Source organism: Crassostrea angulata, chromosome 3 (assembly GCF_025612915.1).
Source record: "Crassostrea angulata isolate pt1a10 chromosome 3, ASM2561291v2, whole genome shotgun sequence".
NCBI lineage: Eukaryota > Metazoa > Mollusca > Bivalvia > Ostreida > Ostreidae > Magallana > Magallana angulata.
Window position 1 is genome coordinate 45,625,795 of NC_069113.1, and position 12,459 is coordinate 45,638,253.

Here is a 12,459-nt window from a genome sequence, read left to right on the forward strand (position 1 = left end):
ACAATAAACTTCTATGACTTGAATTATATTTATACATGTTAATGTTTTCACAGTATAAAAATGCTTGTAAATGTAGTCAGACGAAATGTATTTTTCTATGACACTAATTATATTATACAGTTGTTAATGTTTTCAAAATATAAAAATGCTTGTAAATGCAGTCAAACGAAACATAGTTTTGTGACAATAAACTTCTGTGACTTGAATTATATTAATACATTTTAATGTTTTCACAACATAAAAATGCTTGTAAATGTAGTCAGACAAAATGTATTTTTCTATGACTTTAATTATTTTATACAATTCTTAATGTTTTCAAAATATAACAAAGCTTGTAAGTGCAGTCAAACGAAAATTTTAGTTTTGTTACAAAAAATAATACATGTTAATGTTTTCACAATATATAAAGGCTTGTAAATTTAGTTAAAAGAAGTGTTGTTGTCATGGTTTATCATAAAATTGCAGCCAGGCAACTCCAGGATTTAAATTGTTAAATAACTCAGCTCGTCTTATTTTTTCCATATTTCTGCATTTATCTTACAGATTTCCGTATTTCCCCCTTTTGTAAATCTCTCCGTATTTTTTCCATATTTCCTCATTTTTACCAAGCATGGAAATGCGTCCGTATTTCCAGATCACAACAGGCACGTAGCATCGTTTTTGAAAGTGGGGGGGGGGGGGGGGCAGACTCATCCAAAAAATCTTGACAAGCAAAAAAAAAAAGGAAAATGTTACGTTTCCCAAAATCTTCAAAATCCTAATGTGGGGGGGGGGGGGGGGGGGGCTGGCTATATAACTTCAATTTCACTACTCATTTCCTTCTTTTCATATCAATTTTTTACATACTCCCAAAAAAGTGGGGGGGCCAACTCAATGATAATTCCATTTTCTATATGTAAATTTTAAAAAAATGGTTGCTGCGAGAAAAAGTGGGGGGGGGGGGGGGGGCAGGCCCCCCTTGGCGCTACGTGCCTGCACAAATATGGAATTCCATATTTTTGGAATACGGGAAATCTGTGTTGCAGAATTTTCTGCATTTCCTAAAATTCTCCGTATTTTAAATGCGGAAAATAGTCAAAATACACCCGTCCGCATTTCCATATTTTAAATACAGAGATCTGAGGTGCGGGTAGTAGGAACAAGTAAAAGGAAGATATCTCTATCATATTGAAACTAGAGAGAATGACCATTTCGGCCACGTCCTGCATTAAGAACCTCTAATCTATCACTTTATGAGTGTTTTGGTCCCACCTTCGATTCAAATTCCTATATTGGGAAATATGAAATTGAAATTTTGATAGATGGCTTATTTCTTTCTTTAAATACATTGAGTTTTTGATTAAGTTTCAGCAGTGTTGAAATTTATTCAAACATCATATTTCAGACACATTCACAGTTTAAATGACAAAACATTCAATTGTAATTTGGAAAAATACTTTGGTGACCATGAATCGCTTAGCAGCCTGCACGTACAATTGACGGAAATCAGAAAAAGAAAATGAGATAAAGACAAAGAGGACATATTCTTGCAATGCGATCTAAAACGGTTTTTGCTGGAGGATATAATGCAATTGAGAATGAAACTAAAAAGTTGGTTTTTTTCTAACTTTAAATCCATAAACAGTATATGATTATTGAGGCTCTGTCCACGAGTCAGAACCTAAACATCAGCTTCCTGGTCTACACATTTATGAATTCAGCTTTCCTTACAAGTGTGTGCGTGTCGGGGGGGGGGGGGGGGGGGGGGGGTTAGGATGATCTTTAAACAGTATGAGCATTCACACTATACATCCGTTTTGGCCCCGCCATAGAGTCAAAACCAATACTCCAAAAGATATGAAATTTAAATTTAGTAAAGGACTTCCTGGTTAACATAATTATGAAGTCAGTTTTTTGTCAGTGAGAAGAGGTAGGAAGATTTTTAAACATAATACATTGTATGCATTAACACTATATTGCCCCCCCCCCCCCTTACGGCCTGACCCAGGGAGAGAGTAAAGAAGACGATTTTCGAAGAATTAATGCATTTTCACTATGGCTATATAAGCTCCACCATACGGCCTAAACCACTGTTCTAGAAGTTATGAATTTCACGTGTAAGTTAGAAGACGTCATGAGCATCATTACCGTGCATTTCGTTTTTATCAAATATATATGGGAAAAGAGAATGTGATTTTCTAAAATCTAATACTAGTTTACTATAGAGTCATATTGGCCCCACCCTAGACCATGAACCCCTCACAATTTTAGAAAGAGGGCTTTATGAACATTATACCCATGCATTCAGTTTTTTCTCCATCACATATGTGACAATAGAGAAGACTTTTGAAAAATTCGCTTTTTTCATATTTCGCCGGTAGAGCCATGAATTTCACAACTTAGATTCCTCTAACCATAGAGATGCTTCACACCATAAATAGTATACATGTAACCACTGCTCCTATAGTTTTCAAAAAGAAGTTAAAAGTGTAAAATTGATCACGCAAAATGCACGACGACGGACGGAGACCATCTGCAATAGGTCACCTGAGTGTATCAGGTTGCCTAAAAATATATTCTTGTGACCATAGAACTTTCGAAATCGAGACTGTCGCTAGTCCGGTTATATCAACTTGTTTGTCAGTAGCAATTGTTTGAATCGGTATTCGTACAGAATGTTCGTAAACGCCCAGCCTTACTATAGTCTGTCCAAGATATTAATGCAGCACATTTGGACGATTTTTAATAAAAATACACTTACCTGTGAAAGAAGTGCAATTGAAACTAGTGGGCATTGGTTTTTTTTACAAAAAAACACATGTCTCCCCTTCTCCTCAAGGATTGTAATATGGGGCAGATTTAACAATTGAAAAAGAATGATGTCAGCTTTATGTTACCCAGACTCACACAAAATTTTATTATCTTTTTCTTAATTTGACCCTGAGTAAAACATGGTCAAGGTCATATATAAATCAATAGTACACCTAAGTGTATTATTATTGTTTTTTGTTTAAAGTTTGAAGTCTTTCTGTCAAAGTATATTCAGGAGTTGAACAATGAAGTTTTTTCTAATATGACCGTGAAATAAAAATTCTAGGTCAAGGTCAAAATTTTTGGTAAGGTTCAACTAGGTTATATACCATCTATATATGATATAAGTTAAAAGTCTGTATGTTAAAGGAGTCTTGTGTTATGGTCCCGACAATATTTTTTATGAAAAGCTTGACCTTGAAGAACAAAATAGGTCAAGGTTAAAACTTTTGGTGGTATGCACTCCTTCTCAATACCGTCTACCTATGTTCCAAGTTTGAAGTCTTAATGTCAAAGGGTATTTAAGTTATGACCCAGACAACATTTTATTATTTTTTTTCTTAATTTGACCTTTAGTAAAACAAGGTCAAGGTCAAATATTATTCAATAGTACACCTAAGTGTATTATTATTGTTCTTTGTTTAAAGTTTTAAGTCCTTCTGTCAAAGTATATTCAGGAGTTGAACAATACCATCTACCTATGTCCCAAGTTTGAAGTCTTAATGTCAAAGGGTATTTAAGTTACGGTCTGGACAAATTTGGATGAAGAAGAATAAGAAAAAAGAAGAAAAAGAAAGTCGACAAAAACAATATGTCTCCCCTTTAAAAGGGGAAACATAATAGTTGAAAGGGCTATTTTCCAAGATAATTTCATTGACACAGTATCATCTTTCACTCGGAAAAATTCACAGGAACGAAAACAGATTCCTTAGGGAGATTTAAAATGGGAATGTTTACATCTTTTCTCCTTTCGGAATACATCGCGCAGTTTTTCAATGTAATCATCCGGGCTTACTGCAATACAAAATTTCCGTAGTCATCACATTTTTTAGCATTGTATTGAAACCTGATAAGCTAACAGGGGCGTTTCGACTGAGAAAATCTTGCAAATTTTTTAATGAACATCGTTTGAACCCTGAGGTATTTATAAATATCAAGCAATTAAGCCAAATGTGAATCCAGAATACCTTGGGACAGAATATAGCCGTCGACCACCACGAGAGTCATCACACTCTTGAACTTTTACAGCGGGCGAAGACAGAAGGTGTTGAGCTGTACGGGTTACCTCCTTTGAATGTGGCTCTTTTCAAACAGAACAGAATTCAATTAAAATTTTCATTTCTTTTGATAAGAGAAGCAGCGATGTCTTCCGCCATTGATTAGTTCTTCAGCCCTTATCACATTAAGGATGCCTTCAGAAAGACTAGAATTTTCGCTTTTTAATCCCGAGATGATTGATCAGAAACAACTTGGCCCTGCTGAACCACAACAACATACACTACCAGAAGAATTGAATATCATAAATTAAATAAATGAAGCAAATAGGCTTAAACCACACTAATAAAAAAGTCGAAGACAGCTTAAAATCATCAAATTACTTTTTCAACCAATAGTTTTATGTTAAGTTTAAAAGTTTCTTTTCTTTAAAAAAAAAACAAGTCCCTTAAAGCTGTGTCATGCATTTGGTAATTTTCTTCGGAAAAGTCCACTGGTAACTCAGGGTCTTATTCCCGAAAACTGTCCGAGATTTTTTGCCGACTTCAGGGTAAAAAGACGGATTTTTTACGACATCAAAAATAATGACAGGGTAATCATTTAAAGACGTGATACTTTTTATACTTATTCCCGAAAACTGTCCGAGATTTTTTGCCGACTTCAGGGTAAAAAGACGGATTTTTTACGACATCAAAAATAATGACAGGGTAATCATTTAAAGACGTGATACTTTTTATAAACCAGAAAAAAAGAGTGTGTGTGTCTAAATTGATGTCTAAATTGATAACGATAATTTAGTCAATCTCTTATAAAATATATTCATATTTTTGTTTAAAAAATTATCAATCCAATAGTGAATGTTATCCTATTATGTCATATAATAAAGGACATTTAATAATAAATGTACAACAGCTCATTCAAAAGGAAGCAGATGAGGAAGAATGGAAGAAGGAAAAGAAAGAAAAGACAGTAAGAGGAAAGAAAAATTGCCACCATTAATAAATTGATTGTGATATGGGGTGCGTTCACAGTTCTTCAGATGGTAACCATCGGTATTTTTAATCACCATAATTATACTAGTGGTACCAATGTTAACCAATGGTAGTTATCCCCGTGCACGCGAATGTGAGAGATATTTTGAGTGAAGTTTTGCCTCTTCAGTTAAAAATAAAAGGAAACAAGAAATCATATTGACGCAAGCGTCAAATGGGCCGCAAAAATATAATTGTTGTATAATTCATTACATAAAACAAACCACAGAGAAGAAAATAAGAGATGGTTGTACTAATTTTTATGGTAAATTTTAAAATACTTTCAGCAACTTGGTTTTAAGTTTAACATTTTTCTATTATCATAAAGAATCGAATTCGTTACTGTAAGCATTTCTAACGGTAATTGTATGATCATTATTATACAAAGTTCAACTAATCATTGTTCTTTTGGAGATTATGTTTTTCAAACCATTTTGATTATTTTTGTTGTATTTGTATTGAATAATGAAATATCATTGCCAAATAATATGTTTTATGTCATCATTGTATCGTTAATTCTATTTTTAGAAATTCTAATTTAAGTTCCGGTTTTTATTGGTTATTTTTAGCTAATTTGTCCATCATGTACCTATTTATAAATGCCTGTGCTTGTACCTTGTCATTAGCCAATGAAATGAGAGTATTTCGATCACGTGTATATATCTTTTGTTTTAAACTCAAGTGTGAGAAGGACGTGTTTTCGTAATCTAAGATATTGATCGCTTTGTAAAGTTTAAACCACCAATTTAAACTTTACAAAGCGATCAATATCTTAGATTACGAAAACACGTCCTTCTCACACTTGAGTTTAAAACAAAAGTTATATACACGTGATCGAAATACTCTCATTTCATTGGCTAATGACAAGGTACAAGCACAGGCATTTATAAATAGGTACATGATGGACAAATTAGCTAAAAATAACCAATAAAAACCGGAACTTAAATTAGAATTTCTAAAAATAGAATTAACGATACAATGATGACATAAAACATATTATTTGGCAATAATATTTCATTATGCCCATGCATTGATCTTAACAGTTACCAATAAAGCTTATTCCATTAATAGACTTAAATCTTTCGTTCCATCTATGAACTGCAGCTTGTTAATTTTTTACCTTAAAAAACAACTAAATGGTCATTGACGAAATAATGTCTCTTTAGTATTTCAGGTCTTCATTATGTCCCGCAAACCGATACCGATGCATTGTTTTGAAAAAGTAGAAAAACTCCGAAATTTTCCGAATAGATTATAGTCTCGATAAATACGCACCAAATACAACAATCTACTAAGTAAGACCTAATTTTCATTTACGAGTAAAACAAAAAATATGTGATATTTTTTAAAAGGCATAAAACATATTTCTACATGCAAATTTATTTTTAATTCATAAAAAATAAGCATGATATTATCTCTATAAACAAAGAACTATTCCGCAGAAACGCAGTAACAATATATAAATGTATATCAAACAAGTATACCTTTTTTAAAAAGCTTGCCGTCTTTAAGGCAATTTTTTTCTTCAGAACTTGGTTTTGAAACAATTTTTTTTTTTATAGACTATTGAATTATGCTCATGAGGTACTACACTAGCTTTCTTCAATACCCATGATAGCAGGAACGTACATGTATATACATAGTACAAGTTTTGTTATTCTTTAAGTAACAAATTCTATATGGGATCATTTGGTTATATATTCATGTTTTGACATTGGTTTTCTCCAGATGTATGACAGTTCATTTAGATTTCATTCTCAGCAATAGATAAAACCGCGTCAATGCACACTGCACCAAATTTTTTAATGTTGATGGTAATGAAGTGTTGATGGATTACAACTTATTTTCAGCTGCATTTTATAACATCATGAAAACAATTCTTAAGAGTGTTTAAAATTTATTTAAAGAAAAACTTGAAACTTAAAAAAAAATGAAGTGATGCCTATAAGAAATGAAAACATATCTTGTAAGTAAAAAATGATTTCTTCATATAGAAGTAAAAAATGATAAAAACAGAAGTATCTTTCAATTATGTAACACAAGTTTACCCATGGAATTATGTGAAGACCATCATTATAGTACAATTATATATGTTGATGATGATGATGATATTGTAAACAATGATGAAAACAATATATTCTATCACAACCAAAAAAAGAGGCCCATGGGCCACATTGCTCACCTGAGCAACAATGGCTTACTACTTTGGGTGGGAGTGACAAGATATTGTGATAGATAAATTATATATAGCACTGGCAAATCATTTCCTGCATTATTTTGCAGATAAAATTTTCCATAAATTTTCTTAGATGTATATCAGTTTAAAATTCAGCACCCATTGTGGGCCTTCCTTACTGCATGTATTGAAAATTTGAATCTTCACAATTAGAGAATGCCAACATTCCATATTTGGCGCAGTAGTTAAAAATGCACCCCCCCCCCCTCTTTTTTTAAAGACAGTTTCAAGGTTTTCTTTGGTTTGAATACAAACTGGCCTTTTATTTCTGCAATTTATATTCATCTTCCCATAAGGATGCTTTGTGCCAAATTTGGTTAAATTGGCTAAGTGGTAAGTGCTAGGTTTGAAATGTAAAAAGTTTACAGACGGACGATGGACAAAATGTGATCAGAAAAGCTCACTTGAGTTTTGAGCTTAGGTGAGGTAAAAATGAAAACAGTTTTCTCCAAGTAAAAAATAAAGAAATCAGTATTTAAGTAAAAAATTAATGAGAATGGTATCTTCCAAGTAAATAACAAAAATGTTCTATGCAAAATATGCAGCTATGATATTCATATTACACAACTGACAAGTAATGGAAATGAACAGCATATATTTCTAAGTAAAATTATATGCAATTCTGAAACTCACTGTTACAATCTGAACAAAGTAAATGTAGTATAATATGTCTTAAATATTCAAACTGCAAAACAAATAGATAATAAGATACCAAGAGGAGTTTTTGGAAACAAATTACATTTTTTAAGGAGTCAATAAATTCTTTACAAAATATTTTTTCCAAGAAATGTATTTTTTACCTTTGCTCTGGAGAACAGATAAAAAAAATTAAAAAAACACAAGTTGCAGAGATGCATTCGAATACAACAATGGGGAAGAAAGCTTTCTGAGCGAGTGCGTTAACACATCAATATTAGAACTTCAAATGTGTATTCGTAACTGTGTACTGCATGCATATTTAATCTTGCAGTACTTTAATCAACATAAGGGGAATTAAAAAATATGCTTGCAAAGATGCATGAGAATTCAGCAATAAAATAATGCAGTAATTTTATCTACATATTAAGGGAATTTAAAAAAAAACATGATTGCAAAGATGCAAGAGAATTCAACAATGAAAGAAATGTCTCCTGAGCGAGTGTTTTGATACATCAATATTAGATATATCAATGTGTACTAATCATGGATAACATTAATCCTCATGACTTTGTCACCAATGGTTGACTAGACTAGTTAATCATTGACTCAAATATAGAAGTTTATAAACTGAAATGATAATAATGGTTTTAAGTGGATATATCTCACATTTTTACACACAGAAATATACTAATCTCATAAACAATTCCTTAATATCATGGATAAAAACACTAGCACAATGAGTCAAATCGTCATACATGGAATCAAACCTAACAATATTGAAAAGCAAAAAATTCACCATTTAAATATCTCTTTCAAACTCACCTAGATATGTTAATGAAATACACACATATGCTTTGCATCAATATTGCCATATGTAAATATCTGAATCTACACATACATAAACATGAACAGTCAAGTGTTTTTATATCAAAATAAAAAATGTATTGAAAATAGAAAAAAAACAAAAGGCCAATTGGCCTTAACGGTCACCTGAGTAGCATATATCCAATACACAATCTCATATATATGCATCTAATTAATATAGGTTTCATACTGGAGTAGAAAAATTATAAATTTTTAATTACGACCACATTTCAAAAAGAACTGTGAAACCTATAATTTTGGTGAAAAACTAAAAGATCTGGTCTACAAAATCATGAATTCAGTTTTCCTTTCAGGTGTGTGGGAGTAAAGAAGATAATTTTTAACGTTACATGCATTAACATCTATACATCCATTTTGGCCCTGCCCTAGAGTCAAAACCCATAGATGACTTCCTGGTAAACATAATTATTGGTCAGTTTTTTTTAAACAGATGTATGAGAATAGAGAAGAAGATTTTTAAACATTATATGCATTAACACTATATTGCCATGTTGCCCCCCCCCCTCATGTCCTAAACCCCTGATCATGGGGCCATGAATTTCACAATTTAGGGGTAAAGGAGATTGTGAATATCATAACCATGTATTCAGTTTTTTGCCCACATGTGTGGGAGTAGAGAAGAAATTTTTTTTTAAGATTTAAAACAGTTTTACTATATGGCCATATTGCCCCCACCCTAGAGCCTGAACACCTAACCAAGGAGTCATGAATTTCACAATTTTGGTAGAGGGCCTCATGTCCATCATAACCATGCATTTAGTTTTAAACAAAAATATACGCGAGTAGAGAAGATATTCTAAGATTCAATACATGTTTACTATTTGGCCATATTGGCCCCACCATAGAGCCTGAACCCCTGACCCAGGGGTCATGAATTTCACATTTTTATTAGAGGGCCTCATGGACATCATAATCATGCAATTAGTTTTAACAATATATATGAGAGTAGAGAAGAAAATTTTCTAAGACTTAATACATTTTTACTACTTGGCCTTATTGGCCCCACCCTAGAGCCTGAACCACTGACCCAGGGTCATGAATTTCACAATTTTGATAGAGGGACATGGACATTATAATCATGCATTTAGTGTTTAAGAAATATATATGGTAGTAGAGAAGAAGATTTTCTAAGATTTAATACATTTTTACTGTAAGGCCATATTGGCCCCACCCTAGAGCCAGAACTCCTGACACAGGGGCCACAAATTTCACAATTTTGGTAGAGGGCCTCATTGACATCATTACCATGCAACCAGTTTTTTCCTCACATGCGTGGGAGTAGAGAAGAAGATTTTTGAAAATTTTGCTTTTTTGCATATTTGGCCCCGCCCGTGGCACTCCAGGGGTGGTAGAGCCAAAAATTTCACAATTTAGATTCTTCCTACCATAGAGATGCTTCACACTTAAAATGGTAACGATTGGTCTAGTAGTTTTCAAGAAGTTAAAAATGTAAAATTGTTAACGCACGACGACGGACGAAGACCAATTGCAATAGGTCACCTGAGTGACTCAGGTGACCTTAAAATTACAGTCACTAACAAATGACACTGATGTCCCTGATATAAGGCGTTCCTTGCACCATAAATAAAAGTTCTTGGACAGTCAGCATCATGGATCACTTTCTCGGTGTTTGGAACATCTTTCCATGTTCCGGGACAACGTAGTCTACCAGACGCAGGATCTTATGTCTATTTGCCTCCTGACGTGCTGGGTCCTGACTCCTTGACCTCCACATGGACAAATCTTCCATATCCTCCTCTGCATGGAACAGATCACCTACTACCGCAATGATACCAAGCTGTTTGTTCTTAACTATGACAGAAATGTCCTCACTGGTGTGACCTAGAGTAGGGATTCCCTTGACATCATCATTCACTGCAAAAGTTTCTTCTGACTGGAAGTTATTGACAGATGCAAGTTTCCAATACACATGCCAAAAGCTGTGATATGATGATATGATATAGGCGTTGGGAAACAGGTTAAGATTTCCCATATGATTAATATGACCATGGGTGGTAATGCAACACTCGATATCGTGCACTGAGACATTATTCATCTCGAGCGCCTCGATGATGTGGTCTCGGTCTGTAGGGTTACCTGTTTACACTATGATGTTCAGTGGGCCCTTAATGAGAGTGATACTGCTTCCCATCTTAACCTTGTCTTGGTGTGGGACAGAATAACCTTCTTGAATGATGACGACTTCATAGTCATCATCTTCCCCACCACACTCATCTATCACTGTCCACTCATCTTCAATGTCTACAGGAATTGGTACATGATGTACTCTTACCTGGTCCTCGAGCTGTAATAAAGTATCCCTGCCCAATGACTTGAAGTCATTCCTATTCTTAGGAGTCATGATGCCAACAAGCGCCAATAGAATCCTCCAGTGAGTGAGGACCGCCGGTGAATTTACTGGTAGCATTTCATAGACTTCAACTCTCGGCCACCACATTGTACAGGCCAGGGGATCTATTCACAAAAAATCGTACGTCTACGATTACACTTTAAACTTGCGACAAATGTACGTTTACATTTATGGTGCTATTCACAAAAGCTGTCAAAAGATAATAATGTTGTCTTACGTCTGTTCCAGTCGTAAGTGCGTCTAAGTCCGGAAATTTATACACCGTTTATATTTTGTTTAAGACTATTGATGTCCTGTCTATTGTTATTTAAATTCTATTGTCTGTAAGTGTATAAATACGACCGTCATCGGGCATTCAAGGAGACTCTCTTGTTGGTCTACGGACCAAGCTCTCCCCCTCTCCCCTTTTTCGGCATTCATTAAGGTAAATTTCATTTCTCCTTCTTAGATTATAAACGGAATCAAACAATGTTATTTATGTTTGTTTATATTATATTTGATTTTGTTTAATAAATTTGTAAATTTTCGTTATCTTTGTTATTTTGTAATTCAGGGGCAAACTGAAAAGAATGAACCTGGGTTGATGTTGAAAGACGTTTCCGTCAGTGATTTTTCTACACCCAACTTGTGTCCGAATATCGCCCCTTTCCCCATGCAAAAATTTCAGATTTTTTCCAATTTGATCTGGGGGGTTTTCCCAATAAAAAATGAGTAAAATATTTACGTTGTTCTTATTTACTTGAATTTTTCCCGTACGACTTATCCACAATTGAACGCAATGAATCTCCCTCATTGCTCGAGCGCAAGCAACTACGTTAGTCCTTATCACTGGAATACGCATGCTCGACTCCATAGTGGGGGATTCTGGGAATACTTTACTACTGTAGATAAACTGTATAATTTGAATTTCGTATTATCACATTCACATGAAGTTTTGTGTTTTATTGTAAAAGTCAAAAATTAACAATAGTTTAAGGTCTTATACGTTATATTCAATATTATAATAGATAGCTTACTTTATCTTAAATTCCTTCAAGGTCGGAAAACAACTTCGGATATGTTTTCCGAGCTTGCCGGAAAGGCCCGAGAAGATACGATTGCTACAAAACAGTACCAATGGTTCTTGAAAATTTTCACCTCGAAATTGAAATTACAGTAACTACATAATGATTAAGGCAATAAGCTATGCCATTGCCGATGTGACGTGCACTCTAGATTCACAATCCCACTCCAGCACAATTCCAGTAGGCTACACCACTGTACCTTCCTATGTTAATTAAAGGGACTTGGAC

General features: G+C 33.9%; 1 pseudogene; it reads right to left on the reverse strand.

Moving 5' to 3' along the window:
• Positions 1 to 10,411: 10,411 nt before the first annotated feature.
• On the reverse strand, positions 10,412 to 10,728 carry LOC128176165 (metallo-beta-lactamase domain-containing protein 1-like; annotated as a pseudogene).
• Positions 10,729 to 12,459: the final 1,731 nt, after the last annotated feature.